Source organism: Callorhinus ursinus, unplaced genomic scaffold (genome assembly GCF_003265705.2).
Source record: "Callorhinus ursinus isolate GAN/ISIS: 27379988/994484 unplaced genomic scaffold, GSC_fseal_2.0 scaffold14, whole genome shotgun sequence".
Classification (NCBI taxonomy): domain Eukaryota; kingdom Metazoa; phylum Chordata; class Mammalia; order Carnivora; family Otariidae; genus Callorhinus; species Callorhinus ursinus.
In genome coordinates, this window is record NW_027397076.1 from 18,271,709 (window position 1) to 18,290,861 (window position 19,153).

The 19,153-nt window shown below is 37.4% G+C and overlaps 1 long non-coding RNA gene across 1 annotated transcript in view; it reads left to right on the forward strand.

The window, feature by feature from the left end:
- Positions 1-10,533: 10,533 nt before the first annotated feature.
- The window catches only part of LOC141374093 (uncharacterized), a 33,104-nt gene continuing 24,484 nt past the window's right edge, over positions 10,534-19,153 (forward strand). Inside the window, exon 1 of the long non-coding RNA XR_012380662.1 lies at positions 10,534-10,599. This is a non-coding gene — a long non-coding RNA (uncharacterized lncRNA). The remainder of the gene's footprint in view (positions 10,600-19,153) is intronic.

Sequence of the window (19,153 nt, forward strand, 5' to 3'; positions counted from 1 at the left end):
ACTCTAATACAAAAGAGCTCATGTTATTTATTTTCCCCAATATTAGAACTTAAAGGTCCTACAGGATGCACCCAGGGACTAGAAAATCAGAACCATACATTCCTTAGAAAAGCAAAGAGGCATATCTGTCATTCCTTCCTGGCCAATAACTCCCTTTTCATCTACCTCCTATGCTGCCAGATATTTAGGAAGACTTCTTGCTACATCAATAAAAACAAAACTCTAGTTATGTTCTCAGCAGTTCATTTCAAGTTAAGTCTTTGATAAGAAGCACATGAGAGTGAATGAGTCCTGCATCTGAAGAGAATCAAAATCCCCTGTTCTGTCAAAGAGGATGGGCAGGAAACAATTAAAAAAGAAAGAGGAAGAATGGAGTAAGGAGGGAAAGGGAAGCAAAAGAGAGAAGAGAGGGGTAGAAAATAAGATGCGAGGAAAAGAAAAGAGAAGGGAAAGGGGGAAATTTGGAATGAGAAGGAGTCTCAAGGGAGAGAAGAAAGAGAAAGGAAGTAAGAAAAATAAAATTTTAATCATATGGGATAGAATACCTTAAAAGGCAATGCTTCAAGTTTCCAGACAGCTTTACAGTGGTGATATGATAGACAAGCCTTGTCATAAAACAGTAAAATAACACCGGAAGGTCAAAATAATAAAAGAGTGCCCTTGGTGAAGCACATGACAAGCCCCAAGCACTATGAGCTGTAAATGGGTACATTAAACTTGGCAACCCTAATGATGTAGTATGTTATTGCACACCCAAGACTGTTCTAGCAGTGATGTTTTGTTGAAACCCTGCCAGGTGACTTTTGAACTCAGAACCTCTTTAACCCAGTTCCTTATTCATTAAATAATATGCCCTCTTGCAAGTAGTCTGTGTGTACCTGGTACCAGGACATTGCCTCTGCCTCTTGGGCTTTGTAAAAGTCTTGGATGCCTGCATAGGTTCCTACCAGATAAGAAAACAAAATGGACTCACTGAACTTACAGTTTGAATAAGGCAACAAATCAAGCTCACTTAAGTAAAATCTTGCCCACAGGAAATTAAACCATCATTTTTAGGGTGATGATCATAAACGTTGATTTTCCTAGTAGGATTGACTACGGACTCACTAGTTCCCTAATGGGAAATCATGAATGCTCCAAACCAGCAGAAACCTATGTGACCAGCCACTTCAGTTTGCCCAGGACTGAGACATTTCCTGAAATTGGGACCTTCAGAACTAAAAGAGGGAAAGTCTTAGGCAAACCAAGAGGAGTGGGTTACTCTTAAAGACCTCCCACCACTCATCATCCCCCTACTCACCTTCCTCAGACTCAGCTTGAAGATTTCCTTGGCAGTTCTCTAGAATTGAGCTTCTACTTTGTTTTATATACATCTGTTTCTGTAACCTGCCCCTCCACTGAGTCCATGAGCTGAAACTGTGTCTCATTCATTTTTTTAAGTCCCTGAAGCCTGCTACATTGTATGGCCCTTAGAGGAGCTTGCTGAACTGAGCCATCTGAGCAATAGTTGATTTCTCTGCTGAATATCAACCCCATAGGGACTGTTCTATCTTCAGGGAAGAACTGTATTTTCTACATTGTGTATGCACCACCCGGCTACCTAAGTGGAACTTACCTTGAACAGGAATAGAAGCCCTTTAAAAGCTTTACCTCCCACTGTAAACTGTGTGGTTTTCTGAACGTATTCACAGTGGCTAAAAGCACAGGTCAAGAATCAGACTGCTCTGATTCAAGCCCAGACTCCACAATTTACTAGCTCTGGAGCCATAAACAAACTTCTTTATGCATCACTTTCCTCACCTATATCTCTCATAAGTGGGAAGACTAAATAAGACACATGTATGTGGCAGGCCTAGCTCTTAGCTGCCTGGTAAGAACCTAACACATGGTAGTTCACACTACTCTACTTGAGATTTTCTTCCTAAGCACCAAGAGAGCAAAGATGAGAATAATTAGAAAACCGTATGTATCATAATAACTCCTTAGCTCTTTTTAAACCCCAAAGCCCTCCGATCATGGATTTTTTAATTTTTTTATACCAAAAGTGCATCCTTATAATTACGATATTCTGCTGGTGCCTATAATGAACATAAGACTATAATCTACAGCAACAATCACCAAAAACTGTACTACGTCCATGGTGGGAGAATATCTTCATCTCTCCATCTCTCCCTTTTTATTACTTAAACTTCCCATTACGTGAGCCATTTACTCAATTTTCGCTGAACTTTTCACAAACCAGAAAGTCACTGGACTTGGACCAACTCCTGTAAAATTTTACTGCTCTCTGAGTTATTGCATAATGATTCCTAAGATTTAACGTTTTACTTTTCTTCTAAAATAAGGGATTTGCTTAAAGGAAGAAATCTCATTATAAGTACTAACGATCCTAAAGCCACTGCTTTATTACTCTTCTGAGAACTGATAAATTTATCTGAACAAAGTTTAAAGTCATCAGTAAAGCACAGGTTATTGGTATAATACCACCTTTTCTCTTCCTCTTCTTCCTCTTTCTTCTTTTATCTAATTACATATTTAATGTTTACATACCCGAAGAATGAATGGGTTTTTTTTTCAGCTTTATTGAGGTATAATTGATACATATAACCATAAGGTTTTTAAAATGATTTGATATATATACATTGTGAAAGAATTCCCCCCATTGAGTTGATTAACACATCGATCACCTCACATATTTGATTCCCTTACTAGTGATTGCTCTGTTCAGATTTTTCTGTTTATTCAAGATTCAGTCTTGGTAGGTTGTATGTTTCCAGGAATTTACCCATTTCTTCTAGGTTGTCCAATTTGTTGGCATATACTCATAGTAGTATCATATGATCCTTTGTGTCTGTGTGCTATCAGTCTCCTCTTGGTGTCTCCTCTTTCATTTATAATTTCATTTATTTGAGTGTTCTCTTTTTTTTTTTCTTGGTAAATCTAGCTAAAGTTTTGTTGATTTTGTTTATCTTTTAAAAAAACAGCTCTTAGATTCATTGGTTCTTCCATTGTCTTTTGAGTTTCTATTTCATTTCTTTCCACTCTGATCTTTGTTATTTCTTTTCTTCTATTAACTTTCAACTTAGTTTCTCCATCTTAGATTCTTCTTAGATTCTCAGAATTCTTCTTAGATTCTCGGAAGAATCTGAGAGTTCCATGAGGTGTAAAACTGGGTAATTTATTTGTGATCTTTTTCCTTTCTTAATGTAGGAGGTTAATGCTACAAACTTCCCTCTAAGAACTGCTTTTGCTGTATCCCATAAATTTTGTATGTTGTGCTTTCATTTTCGTTCATGTCAAGATTTTGTATTTCTCTTTTGGTTTCTTCTTTGGCCCATTGGTTGTTCAGGAACATGTTGTTTAATTTCCACATATTTGTGAATTTTCCAGTTTTGTTTTTGTAATTGATTTCTAGGTTCATGCCACTGTCATCAGAAAAGATGCTTGATATGATTTCAGTTTTCTTAAATTTATGAAGACTTGTTTTGTGGTCTGACATATGATCTACATTGCAAAATGTTTCATGAGCACTTGGGAAGAATGCTTATTCAAATGCTATTGGATAGAATGTTCTGTATGTGTCTGTTAGTTAGGTTCATCTGGTCTAACATATAGTTTAAGCTCAGTGTTTTTTATTGTGGTGAGAGTGTTGTCTCAGCCTTTCCTACCCATTTCAATGTGGGTGTGTTCTCATTTACCTAATGTGTAGTAGACATTCAGCTCGTTTTTGGATTTCTTTTAGAGGTAATTGTTTCATCTATAGCTGTACCTTTGGTGTGTTGATGGAGGATAAGAGCTTCATATATTGCCATCTTGGTTGACTATTGGCATTTTTCTAACTGTTCATATAAAGGCAAATATTAGAATAAAAAGATAAGTCTTCCTAAATGCCAAAAAATACACTTAAAAATAGAAGAAGCAAATAAAGTAGCTCACATAGGGAAAGACATATTCTTATATGAAAAAGGTAAGGTGGGAAAAATTGTATAGTGCATACAACTATTTGTTTTAAAAGAAGGAAAATACAAAAGGGAGGAATGTGAATATATGTATATATATATATATGTATATATATTATCTTATATCAAAAAAGAAACAGAAGAATGGGGAAGGTTCAGGAACAGAAAGTAAACTTCTTTAAAACCTTCTTGTTTAGGATATTTGACTTGGAACCATGTGAATAGTTTTTATTAATTACAAAACAATTTTCTAAGCCATTTCAAAAATGAAACATAAAGTAAATGTAATTCTTTATCCAGTTATTGGCAAAACCACACAGAGAATACTATTTTGAGTGACTTTAAAACATAATCATTTGGCTGATATCCCTAGTGAGATATACCTTAGGACAAAAAAAATTTGCAAAACGAAATGTTTAATAGTTTCAGGTGATCATATTACGGTGGTAGTATTGGTATCACTAATCTAAGACAGTTATATCAATATTGTGGAATAAAACAAATGAAAAAATATGTAGTATTTCTAATTCAATCATTCCTGATGACCTTGAGCACCAGGATTCTCAGCATAAAAGAAAGAAATTACAGATATAAGAGAATGAATTCAATTTTTAAAAAAAAAACCAGTGTTCCTAAATTTGAACTGGGAGAATCAGTGGAACTCACAATGTATTTTTCCTTTTCAAAAATATATATTTCTTAGAATATATATAATGTGTGTATACACATGTACACACACACACAGACACACATATTAGTATTCCTAGATCCAGATTATGGTCTCTAAGTACCATTCTCAAAGGACTCAAAGGACTGGAGCAGGAAACAAGTTTCCTTGCTATATACTAAATAACAAGGAAACTATCACAGACTACAAGGGTCATATCAGCAGGCCTCGAGAGCCAACATGAAGAGGCTTCTGCTTCTCTTCACAAAAAAAGGGGGGATAATTTGAGCATTAATAATTATACAAACTGCAAGAACTTTAATAACAAATATTTTAAATCCATGAAGATTTAATAATTCTAATAAAAAATTTTAACTTGGTCACCATTGGTAAATTAAGGCAAAAATTCAAGCTTTTCCTATGTGAACTGAACTATCAGTGTGGTAAATAAAAAGAAGTTTTGCTTTATGAAAATACTTCAGCAAATATGTAAAGAAGAAATCATAAAATTAGAATACCACAATTTTGCAAGTTGTAATGAATTAACGGTTCATTAATTGAGCATCAGTGGCTCCTGACATCACAAAAAGAGAGTTAACTCAATATTTTGTGCCTCCTGATGAAAAAGCACAACATTGCTTATGAAGTAGTCATGTCAAAAAAGTAAGATCTAACCTGAATTGGATCAAGCCTGTGTGTGCAACTAGCAACTTGCAAAACTACGAAAGATGGAGAAATCCATTAGTTGACACTGTCAGGATGCAATCAGCACAACCCATAGTGTGAGAAACCTTACAGGACAAAAAGGCCAGTTTCTTCTACAAATAAACCAGAAGGGGAAAAGAAATGGAAAGACATGTCAACCAATTACATTGTGAAGACCTGACTTGGATCCTGATTAAAAAAAAAAAAAAATGAACAGTCAAAAATTATGACAGATAAGACAATGGAAATTTAAATACTTTTTGGATATGGATATTTTATGATATTAAAGAATTACTGCTAATTCTTTAACAATGGTATTATAGTTATAATAAAAACAAAAAGATTCCTTATCTTTTAGAAATACATACTTAATATTTATTAATGAAATCACGTGATCTTCAGGACTTGCTTCAAAATAAATGGAATGGGGAAATAGGAGTATAGATAAAAATTTACTGTTCATGAGTAGTTAATTATTGACTCTAGATGATTGGTACATGGGAGTTTATTATACAATTCTCCCAACTTTTATAGAAGTTTGAAATTTTCCACAATAAAAAGTTATTTTAAATAGCAGTACACATGCGCGCGCGCACGCACACACACACACACACACACACACACACACACACATAACCTAGGCACATATCTCAACTTCTCATGTCTAAATGGTAGAAAAAGCCTGAAAATATGACCTAGCATAAAATTACATCTAGAACATTATCCACTCTTCCTAAAAACATAGATATTTGCAGTGATCTCTGTCAAATGGTGAAATATTATCAGTCCACAAAAGAAAGGGCAATAGAAAAGAATGCTTTTATAGTTAGTCTCTGTGAATTCCAGAAAAATTACTGTGTACACTATTATCTGTGCCAAAGGAGCCCATCTCATCTTTTTGGGAACAATATGGTAGTGGAAAGACAATTTAGCAAAGAACTCAAGAATTTACATGGTGGGTCCTTCCTACTTGTATCTTCTTAAAGGATGTGGATTATTCTCCTGCCTCCTTTAGCCTGGAGCTTCCATGACTTAAATTTTCTTGAGAAAACTCTAGCAGTTTATTTTTTCACAGCTGTGGAGGGCTCCTTCAATAATGGAGCTGGTATCAGCATGTTTTCCATGCCATATGAATGAAGGGAACTTAAGGGCAGTGGGTGGTGTTCAAGCCAGGCCAGATGGGTACTCTCAGGAAGCCTTAGTGTTTCCCCTGCCAGTTTGCCACAAACTGGAGGACAGTGATGCACAAAATGCCCCAAGATGGAGCCGCAAGCAGGAAGTCCAGCAGTGTCACCCAGTCTGCCCCTATCAGACAAGTATGCTGAGAGCCTAGAAGTCCTTTCCTAAGGTCCCAAAATGCATGTGTTCATCCTTATAAAGTATTTATATGAGAACAATACATTTTCTTAATATTGGTTCTATTTCCAAAGTTTCATTTAAATGCCAACAATAATACTTTTGAGGAAGCATAAAACCCTGTTTTGTGTAGGGTTTACAGACCAGAAGAACACAGAACATTTGGAATGTCCTGTAATTGACTTTTATAACATACAGTCTCAATAAAACACTGCCAGGATTTCATTGTTAGTAGTAGTATTTCAAGGCTTTCTTTCTTTCTTTTTTTCTTCCTTCCTTCCTTCCTTTCCTTCTTTTTCTTTCTTTCTCTTTCTTTCTTTCTTTCTTTCTTTCTTTCTTTCTTTCTTTCTTTCTTTCTTTCTTTCTTTTCTTTTTCTTTTTCTTCCTTCCTTCCTTCCTTTCCTTTTTCTTTCTTCCTTCCTTTCTTTCTTTCTTCCTCTTCTTCATCATCATAATTACTGTTCACTTAGCACTAATTATGTTAGGTCAGCATATGGTGTTCCTGGGGAAATATATTCTTGCATATTATTTCCATGTCCACTTCCTTTGAGGAGAAAAAAAAGCACAATGGACTATAAATAAATGAGAATAAAATTATAAGTATTACCTTCAATCTTCCCAAAGTAAATTTTTCTCAAGCTCCAGTACCCTACTGCTTACAAATTACTTGGAACCTAGTACATCTCACTGTCTTGTGATTACTGTTCCCCTGTTTGTCACTTATTTCCATAATTCTATAACTCAGTAAGGGCAGGGACAAGGTCTATATAACCTACCTTTGTAGATTCAGCACCCAGCACATAGCAGGGGCTCAATTCATATTTGTCAAATGAATGAGTAAAAAATGAATGAGTCAATGAGCAAATATAACTCACACTGAGGACATGGTGCCAAGATATGGTATCAAATCATTCCACCAGAAATAGTTCATACATTGTCTCATTTAATTCTCACAAAATTCCTGCAAGAAAGATATTATTCCCATTTGATATATAAGGAAATTGGGGCTCAATTGGGACTGACTCAAGGTCACATGGTGAGGAAATGGAGGTAGAGTTAGGAGTCCAATCTAGACCTGATGGATTCCAGAACTGTTAATCTTTCTGATTCCCCAGCCTCCTGCTTCTGAGTGTTATACAATCTCCTAACAGGCAGGAAAAAAGAACCTGGTGGAAAGATCCTGCCTTTACCTATAGGGAAAGGTGACCTCAGGATCACATATAAGAGTAAGGGCACTGCCCCACTCAAGCAGAGCAGCTGACTCTCAGCCATCTCTAGTCTAATATAAGGAAAAAGTTAAAATATGCTCACATTCACACACATTTGCCTTTGTATGGCTTTGGGCTGCGTTTTTTGTTTTGTTTTAAACATATCTTTTTCTCTCTCTTTTTAGTCATATTTCTGAAATAACAGAACGTTGTGTTCTGTATCAAATCTCACAGCTGCACATAAAAGAGTGCATCTCAGAGTCTCCTATTTAAAAAGATATGGAAATGCAAGATTCTCGTGAGTCCAAATATTTCTTTATTATGTTTTCAGGTTGAAAGAAACAGTTTGTTCATCGTTTTCTTTTCCTAGGGCTGTTAAACACGGTAACTCTGTCCCTTCTTACCTTCGTAGCTTTTTTGGAGTTTCAAATTTCCATGTGGAGCCAACCTCAGGATTGCCTTCCTTCATATGATACATACAGTTAGGTTCAGTTCTGTTCTTTTTCTGGGACAGAAAAAGAAAGAATAGGTATTTCCCATGCATTCAGCACCTTCATGGGAGTACAGAAAAGGAAAGGGATGATGATGGTCTAGCCCTTTATTAGTGAGGTGCTGCTTTTGTTAAGCTACTTGCTTTTATTTTTTTACTAATTATTAATGCTTTCCAGATGTTTTTGCCTGTGGAATATTCTTTGGACTGTGAAGGCAAATATGATGTCATAATATTACTGAGTTGATCATACTCATCAACAAGTAAATTAGTTGGTATCTACAGGCAAAATAACCAAACAGGTGCCCTGAAGGATTAAAAATAATCCTCTATTCAAAAATTAAATTTAAAAACCAAATACCCATTTGTTCTCAAGTACATGAATTTCATTAAAGTTCAAATTGGAAAATGTCTATTCACAGATAAAGTCAATGCCACAAAATGCTATTTTCAATCACGGTGAGGTATATTTTCAGAAGGTTTTTTTAGAATCAGGTGGATGTTTGTTCCTGATTGAGGAATGAGGAAATGGTTTCCGTGAATACCAACAAATGAACTGTTCCTTTTCTTCATATCTTAATGAGTCAGAGAGTCTCATAATTTTACATTAGCTATTAAATACCTTTTGAGGTCTATTTTAAAGCAATTGCACAGTTAATGACAGGAGTACTAATAATATGTTACCAAAAAATGTCCCTCTTCTCTTTAACAAATTATCAGCACCACCTGATAATTATATTATTTACCAATTATTAAACTTGTACAGCTATCAAAGAACGCTTTTGCTGTCTATGTGCTCTATCATTGTTTCTCTTTCTTTCATAACTTTCTTTAAAGCTCTAGCCCTCCATGAGGCATTTTATCAGAACATAAGAAAATCACTCAACTGCACAGCATAATTATTTTTTAATACAGCAAAAACTTAATGATCTTTATTTGTCTGTCAGCTTCTTTGTACTAGAACTATATTTTGTCTCTGTTTTGCAAGTACTTTGCCAGGCACACAGGGGAGTTGAAGAGATAGTAGTTGATGGTAATTATGATGCATCCTGTGCTTGTTCACAAGGGACATTTGCTAAAGATTAAAAATAAATTCACAACTAATTGACTACCAGCCATAAGCTATACTGCTGGGATACTAAACCACCAACTGGAAAGAAAATGACTGAGCAGATCTTGCCAAGGATGAACCCAAAGATTTAATAAAAATTCTCTATTGCCTACAACATAGCTAATCAAATGAATGGCAACTTCAGTATTTCTGTATTTCTCCAAAAGGCCCACCTTAGGATATGAACATTTAGTTGCAAATGTTGAAGCTCATCCCACAAAGTTGTCCTTTCAAGCCATCAATAAACAAGTATTTATTTAACACCAACTATGTGCCTTGTGCTTATAGACTCTGGGATATAACCATAAATAAGATGCCCATAATTCTTTCCTTTGTGGTGTTCACCTTAGCAAGGAAGGAAATAGTAAGAGACTTTAAGTAGTGACACAGAAAAATGAGGAAAAGAGTAACAATGTATTGCAGTGTCAGAGACACCTCAGTTCCTTTTTTTCTATTTGTCATACCTACCTCAAGTTGTAGGCAGGAATCTTTATTCTTCTATACCTTGTGCATGAAAGATGATTCAGGAACTCTTAGTGATTATCTTTCTCAAGGAAACATGATTCACAATGGTATAAGAACAATCAACTTTACTAACAAGTGATGTGGATGAGCAATAGAGAAGCATTGAGAAGTTAAGACTGGCTGTAAGGATTTAAAAAAATTAAATGTAAAATTCCTGGAAATAGTTGGTTCTTAATAGATGTTAGTCATAGAACAGTGTCTTAAAAACCTGTGCATACGTGATCAAAAGCAAAATACTAAAGGAGAATCAAGGATGCAGCTTTTAACCACATATTAATATATACTTCACTACTATCATTGTCACTATCAATATTAAAACATTGCACTGAGCCATTTCATAATTGTGTTTTTATGTTTCCTCTGACATCTCTCAGTTCAACCACTGGGGAAGCCCCTGTCTTCCTGTCTGCCTTGTTTTGGTTTTGTTTCATGTACCTTTCCTGGCAACCGGGTCCATTTAGTTGACTAGTTACCATAGAAGCCTGCTTGCTCTGAAGGGTAGTAAGTGTTCTAGGGAAATCAGCAAACTACAGGAAAGGAAAGACTGAAAAACTCTTGCCCAGATTGTGAGTCAACAGGTAAATTTGATTCACTTTATTCCACATTACTTCTAGGTGGGGTCTAATCTGGGGTACAAATGGCAGCTTAAAGGTTTTATTGCTTCAATATAGGTGTTCTATCAAACCATTTTTATCTCTATTTGCATGGTTATAACAGATTAAATAAGCAAGTCTCTTGATTTTACCACTCTATTTTATTTGATGAGTAACTTTCTTTTATTGCTTCATAAATAAACTTCACAGAATTTTTAGCTTTAGTTCCTATTGCATGGGGAGTGAAGGGGAATTATAAAAGTGTGTTTGATGGTGATAATTGTAAATGACATTTAGAAAAAGACTAAAAACATAGACTTGCTCGATAATGGGCATAGAAAGGGAGAAAGATATTGAACATCTGCATTCATGAGACTTTCAAGTTAAGTCTATGGAAAGAAAAAAAAGTTATTCAGAAATACACAATTGAGGGCTGAGCTTAAGCCAACATGGATTTCAGTTGAGCAAATTGTTTCATTCATTTGTAGAGATGGGAAACTAACATATACTTTGTCAAGCATATATTCTTTCCCAATGACCTTTGAAGTAATATTTTTGTTATTCCCATTTTTTAAAAGAGGAAATTAAAGTTCAAAGAGAAAGACAGAGGTGCTTTTATACAAGGACCCTACATCCTTTAAGAACAAAAACACAGTAATTTTATTATTTCAGTTGAGTATATGAAGCAAGTTAAGATTTAGATAGTTCCTAGCATCTTAGAAAAAGTATAACTTTTTTTTTAATTTTATTTTATTATGTTATGTTAGTCACCATACAATACATCATTAGTTTTTGATGTAGTGATCCAGGATTCATTGTTTGCATATAACACCCAGTGCTCCATTCAGTACGTGCCCTCTTTAATACCCATCACTGGGCTAAACCATCCCCCCACCCCCCCCTCTAAAACCCTCAGTTGTTTCTCAGAGTTCATAGTCTCCCATGGTTCACCTCTCCCTCCAATTTACCCCCCTTCATGAAAAAGTATAACTTTTAAAAACACAAAGAAGGGGCACCCAGGTGGCTCAGTCGGTTAAGCGCCCGACTTGATTTCGATTTCGGCTCAGGTCATGATCTCAGGGTCATGAGATCAAGCCCCTCGTTGGGCTCCACACTGGGCATGAAGCCTGCTTGAAATTGCCTCTCCTCTCTCCCTCTGCCCCTCCCCCCTCTTAAAAATATAATAAAAATTTAAAAAATAAAAGCACAAAGAAGACAATGGTGACATCCATTGTGCCATAAAAGCAGAGTTACACGGGGACAAGAGCACAAAAAACAGGAGCTTTTGTTCTGTTGTTTGTTGAAAAGGAAGCACTATAGCATTGGCAAAAACAGCCCTGCACTTTCATTCAATGGAAAGAAATCAGAAAGTCCTCTGGAACAAGTTTGGGCTTAGTGGAAAATCATGTCCTGGTGCAAAAGTAATAGCCGTTGTAGATAAATAACCATTTATAGCTTTTTATCTTGGTTAAACTGTTATCTTCCAGTCTGTAAAAGATAATTTGGGTTTGTTGCAGAGCTTTTTAAAGAAAACACTCTGCCTCTCATGAAATCCATCTCCCCAAGCTTTGCTCAAGAGTTTGAAGGCATTCTGTGAATATCTTGGAAATAACATCTCTGCAAAGCCCAGTGATAACCCTGAGTAACATCTCCCTCTGTTGAATTATATTTTCCTTGCCTAAATAGCAGGTGGGGCTCGAAAGCAAGAGGATGTCCCTGCAGAGAATTTCTGGGCTTTTCATCCCTGAAATCTAAGATATGCTTTAGGAAATGGTAGAAGTTCAGCACCCAAATCAATTTAACACTTAATGGGAAAAGTACAGAACCATTGGAACAAAACATCTGATAAAGCCCTAGATTACAGATTTGCCACGTGGTGAAGAGGCCTCAAGACAGGTGAGCTGAAAAACACATATTGAAACCCTTCTCCAAGGTTCCTAAAATTCAAGTTTACTCCATTCCTAACTATTTCTTCCTCAAGAGAAGAATTTTAAGGGTTTACCCACTCTTGGGCTTTGCTACCGGAAAGTTGAAACAAAAAATTAACATTACATATAGGAAAACTGTATGATTCTATTTCTTAATTGTGTTAAAATACACATAACACAAAACTTACTATAATTTTAAGTGTGCAGCTCATTGGCATTGTGTATATTCACATTGTTGTGCAACCATCTCCACCTTCTGTCTCCAGAACTCTTTTCATCTTAAAAAACTGAAACTCAGTATCCACTAAATAATAACTCACCATGACCCACCTCTCCCCAGCCTCTGGAAACCACCATTCTACTTTTTATCATTTTTTTCCCTTCTCTTTTTTCCTCATGCCCCACCCCTTGGTAACCACCATTTTCTTTGCTATCACTGTAAGTTCAAAAAATTTTTTTAACATATACCACCTATAAATGTGTAGAGAGCAAGATGGAGTCACTCATGTCAAGCAGTGACATAAGCAGCCAAGGGCATCACAGCTAAGACCAGATATTGCCAAAACCAGCACAGGTTGACAACACCCAGAACTGATAACTAGCAGAAGCAGAGGAGGTCTGCACAGGCTCAAGACTGATTAAATCCCTTTAAAAAGGAAGGATTTCTGCAGCAAACTGTCAGTGTCTAGACACTGATCATTTCATGTCTGACCACATCAAAAAGGCAACTACCATTGCCCCTGAAGGCTCTGCCCATTGATCTCTGAGCAGAACAGAGATTCTCCATGGCTTGAACATAATAAGCGGCACGTGCCACGAGATGCCCTGGACTAGACTGGGAGCTCAGCTCAACCGTGCACTCATAGACTGACTTTAAGTTCGGTTCCTGAACTTCCTACCCTTTGTTGTATCTTGTTTCTTGTATGACTTTTTATTATACTTTGCCTCGTGTGATGCGTAAGAAGCCAAGTTAAACATGTAGCAAAAGGTCGTTGAGTTTGGAATCCTGAACCTGCTTCATAATTACGTTAATCTTGCTGTATGATTGAATAAAGCTGACATGAGAAGAGGTCAGGAGCCTGCTTATTAACCCCTTCTCTACCACAAATCACCCCGAACACCTTGAGTAAGTCATTTCTCATCTGGGCCTTCCTTCCTTCATCTGTAGAGTACGGGGGCTGAGCTGGAAGATTTCTAAAGTCCCTTCCAGCTTGAAGATTCTGTGATAATACAGAGCTGTTCCCAGGTGCCTGGCAAAACTCCTAGTTTCTGTCTCTGTTGTTTCCCATGTACATTTAAATTATGGGTCCCTCAAGTAAATTTCAATAAAAGGGCTCCTTACCCAGGGTTAATTGCAAGTTTTAAAAGGGGAAGGGGAGAACCCACAAAAGAGTTGTTGAAAACCCAGAAGTTGCTACCAGGATTAGAATCAGCACTTTTGTCTTACCAAAATTCCTCTCTGAAGTCACACAGGCCAATCCGCTTAATAAAAGAGGCAGGTTTAGCTGGAGTCATCACACCCAGCCTAACAATGGTGGGAACTTCAAGACATTATGAAGCTGCTGTCATGTGAAATTGCACTTTCACATCTTATCCAATATTACAAGCATCGCCTACTAGGGGGCAAAACCAGAAATGATCGACTTTTAACCAGGAAAAAAAAGGTGTTTATTGACATCCAAGAAGATTCCAATGCTTGCCCTTGATATTCCCTAGGCTCAGGACCATGGGAAGAGCTTCATAGGCCACAGACCCTCTTATTCTGGACATCATGTTCCACATTCTATCAAACATTAATGTGAGTCCACATCTTATCCTAAATATAATATTTTTCTTTAAACAGCAAAAAAAAATACCATTTTTTGAAATTCTTTCATTTTGAGGTTTCTCTCTTATTTTGTAGTCTATAATTTTTTTTTTCAGATCTTAGATATTTCCACTGGCTTCTAAAATGTTTTATTGCCTCTGGTGCCCAAAGAATTAAAATCTCCATGATTAGCCCCATGTTCAAAATTCTTCTGAAAATGCACCAGATCATCAGAACTGGGTCACAGAGTAAAGACACAATGTGTGATGCCTCTTCCAGATAGCCCACTGGCCAGCTACATCCCCTGAACCCAGACCGTACTTGGAGTCTCCAGAGCCAATTCAGGCTGGGTTTGTAGTTAAGGTCAGGACCCCTAATCTCCTGGTTAACCAAATCAGGAGAAGAAACAGAAGTAAATGAAAGTTTCCCTTCAGAATATCAGTTTGAGAACCATTCCAATATGGCCCTAAGAGGACTTCATACCTTCCTAGAAGTTGGTTCTTCCTGCCGCATTATAGGCTGACCTTTGAAATGGAGCTTTGTTCACATGCCATGGCTGTATTGAAATAGTGCTCAGGTTCCAAGGATGGGAGTTTTCAAGGATAGCAACCTGATACCTGGGAAGGCAGAAACTTTGTACTGCATTTAGTATTGGAAAAATAGCCTGCCAGAACAGACATCCTCTGTATTCTGACACCTGATATCTAATCTAGAAAACATTCTAATTGTTCTCATTTTTTCCATAACAAAATACAAGCTGTTGCCTGAAGAGGAAAAAAAAAATTGCAGATAATCCTGATTACAGGGTCTAGGATCCATTTAGGACAGTAGCTCCCATTCAGCATTGTCCTGGACAGCAAGAATGCATTTCGCTAAAGCTCTCCTTGAAGGTTTCCAAACAAAATCACCTTGAACCTTCATGAAATGGACTGTCAGTCGACCCAATGATAATTGACACAGTAAACCTATTCAAGAATATGCAGTTTAGAATCATATATATGAAAAATTTCCTCTTAAAATGTCTTTGACCTCTGGAAAATGCTTCCCCCTTTCCAGTTATTCCCTGCCCAAGGCTTGTTAGCACCCAAAGATGCCTTAGTGCTTAGAAACCTTCCAAGGTAAATGGATCCTTTTCCCCTAAACCAGAACTAGAACACATGCCAGACAGTGGTACAATATAGATAAACTCCATATTTTCCTGGAATACCTGAAACACACGATCTCCATCCTAAAGAGAGGATCCCTCTATGAAATGACTTTGGGTGATAGCCATATTCAATTCCTACTGATAAATCTGTCTTCTTTCTTTATCCAGGATGAATAGCAAATGGCAGAGGGGGGTGAGGATATTGGGAAATGCCTTTGCCAGCCCACACAGCTCTTCTCTTCTTCTAAGAAGAGTATTCACTGCATTTGTAAAAGAAACTAGGGGCGCCTGGGTGGCTCAGTCGTTAAGTGTCTGCCTTCGGCTCAGGTCATGATCCCAGGATCCCGAGATCGAGCCCTGCATCGGGCTCGCTGCTCCGCGAGAAGCCTGCTTCTCCCTCTCCCACTCCCCCTGCTTGTGTTCCCTCTCTTGCTGTGTCTCTCTCTGTCAAACAAATAAATAAAATCTTAAAAAAAAAAGAAAGAAACTAAACAAATTTCTGTTATTTGTATTTCTTCTGCCTACTCTTGAGATGAAAGTCATAGCACATATATCCATTTCTATATTTCAGAAGTGTGCTGCCTGGCCTTTTCCTGAGTTCTGTATTAGTCTATAGGAGAAAATGATAGATGTTTCTTCTTGTTCTTCTTGTTCTTTGTTCTTCTTCTTCTTCCTCCTCCTCCTCCTCCTTCTTCTTACTTTTTTTTGGGGGGGGTGTTTTCTTTTACCATCTTACACCATATGGTCCTGCTGACCTTACTGGACTTGGGTCTGTCTGGCAAACATGATTCCCAGATGTTTCCCATCCTTCTAGCCCTGGTCAGGCGCAGAATGGAGTCTAAGATGGCATGACATTTGGCTTCAAGGGAATTAGCAACTCCGTTCCGGAGCAGGATGAATGCTGGCAGCCCGGGATGGCCCCTAAAAGTTCCCGCCCGCGGCCCAATATATTCCTACGTGGCCCAGACCTGTGGACCCATTCCGGGGAGCCAGGAAGCCAAACCAGAACCATACGCATGCGCAGTTCACACTCCTCGCTCCTGCGAGCGCACTCAGGTTTTCGGGAATGCTGGGCCAGTGTGAACAGGGGCCCAAGGCCCAGCGCAGCAGGCCATGTTCCTGGGGCCAGAGATTCCCCTGCTGCACTTCTGATGCAGGGTGGGGAGGGTTGTTTGAGCCAGATTCCTATGGCCCTGTGCTGGGAAGATACACAGGGCCTTAGTGGGGGGTCGGGTCTCCAGGTGCTTCTCATCAGCAGCCTTCTGGCACTGCTAAGAAATTTCTGTAATTTAGAGGTGACTGGTCCAACTTCCCTTCTTCCTAGGGATGGGTTGTTTCTGGTTTTGTGTTTTTCAATTGGTAGCGAGTACAGATAAAATAGTACCTCTCATCCCTGGTTTAATGGGAAAGAGAGAGCCGTCTGCATATCCGGTAAGTTATTTCTTAAATCTTTCTACTTCTCCAGTCCGTGTAGGCCTGGCTGACTATGTGATATATTAGCTGCACCACCTCTTTTCTACTAATTGAACATTGGATTAGACAGAATTTCTGGTGAAAGCAAAACCTTGTGGTCAGGGTATTATGGTTTTCAAGTAGGATATGACAAAAAACAGGTAAGAATATTCTCCAAGGAGAGGCCTATGTTGGAAGGTAATTGAGTTAGGTGACTTATTAGGATTTTTATTGAATTTTAAGAACTTGCTGATTGGTTTTGCCCTTAGAAAGGGTGCATCCACTGTCCTTTGAAAGCATATTACGTAGTCTGCAACTGTATCCTCCATGATTAACATTTTTGAAAGAGTTTAATTTTTAAATGGACTGGGGATCTTACCACTGGGACTGTTTCTAAAGCCTGTTAGGTATTTCATAACCTCACCATTATGAAAATTTTAGCTATTTGCTCTGGCTTCTGGTTAGAACTATGGATAGAACCCCCTCATTTAATAAATACTTTTTCTCACTAATTCAGACATTCAGGGTCCAAGTTATGAAATGACTAACTACACTGCTATTTAGTGGCAAGCGATTTTAACTTCAAGAGTTCCTTTCATCACATGGTGATATTGGCTTAGTAATTTGTATTAATTTGGTTAAATCTTTGGAAGAATCCTAAATGTCTTTTAGTGAAGCTATTCCTTTAATCCCTTAAAGAGGTATTTGACACCCCTGAAATTAATCACCATTCATCCATTCCACAGATATTATTGAACCAATGCTATACATAAGAGATTCTATGTGGCTAAGGCAGAGAGAGATACAAAGTACAAAAGATACGGTCTCACCCTAAAGAAAGTTATGGTCTGACAGGGAAGGTATTCTGTCTTTGCAATTCTCAGAGCTTCATTTGCCCCGTTACAACCTCAGAGGCTTTATCTACCTCTTACTTCCACCTCTATAGAGCACTCTTGGGCATTTTGCTTCCGCTAAGATTTTGCTTTATCCTCAAAGATAGCTCAGGTGATTGACCAGTAGAGGGTGGTTTTCTTACCTCTGGAACCAAGTAGGCTTGGTTCTATGTCTATACAGACATTTTAGAATTAAACCCAATGACCTCAGATTTATGCTGTTTTATGATCTTGGCAAAGTCTCCTAGGCAAATTTAAGATTTTCCAAATTATGAAGTTGATAGATGTTACTAGGAAAAAAAAAAGATTCTATGACTAAATAATTTTGGGGAGTGCTATATATAAGACATTCTGCTCTTGTTGATTATCACTGTTCATATTAAATGTTATCAGATGTCCAACAATAAAGAAATTTGGTTAACTTTGTTGAATCCAGCACTTTCCAAACTTATTTGAATACAGAGCCCTTTTTCAATAATGATTATTAACATTTCATGGGAAACTAATGTACCTTGGAGCATAATTTGGGAAGTACAGTTCTATACCAGGCATTGGCAAACCTTTTATGTAAAAGGCCATATCATGACTATTTTAGGCTTTATGGTCCAGATAGCCTCTGTCACAAATACTCAGTTCTGCAGTTGTAGCAGGAAGGCATCCATAGATATTACATAAACAAATGGGTGTGGCTATGTATTCCAATACAGCTTTACTTACAAAATAAGCAGTGGGCTGGATTTAGCCCAATGGCCCTCGTTTGCCAACTCATGGTCTATATTTTCCACTAAAACTTTTCAAAAGAGCTATAGCTCCATCCAGAAAGGTTCCAAAGTCCTCTCACTGCATGTAATATTCAAAAACAATCAATCCATTCTGAACTTTTATTTGTAAAGTATCTTTTTAGTCTGAAACTAACGTCAACCTCAATAAATGGCTACTCTTTCCATCAGAGGTTTTAAGCATTTGCCAAAAGACAGGAATGATACTGACTAAAGAACAGTGGTTATCACTGGATGTGGGACTGCAAGGGATTTTTGTTTTCTTTGTTGTACTTTTCTGTAAAATTTTTGTCATCAGAAACAAAAACAGCAGAAGATATTTTTTTAAATAATCCTTCTGTAGTGCAATATTTTCAAAGTCCTCTTGTCTTAATAATGCCACATCTTATTTTCATGGCACCTGGTAATTCCCCAGTGCCTTTAGGCTTTTTATTTCATATCCCCCCTCCTACTTTCCCAAATACAGGTTCAGCAGAACCTCAGCTTTCCTTGGTCTCTTTTGCATGTTTTCCACTCTCTTTCATAATTTAAAT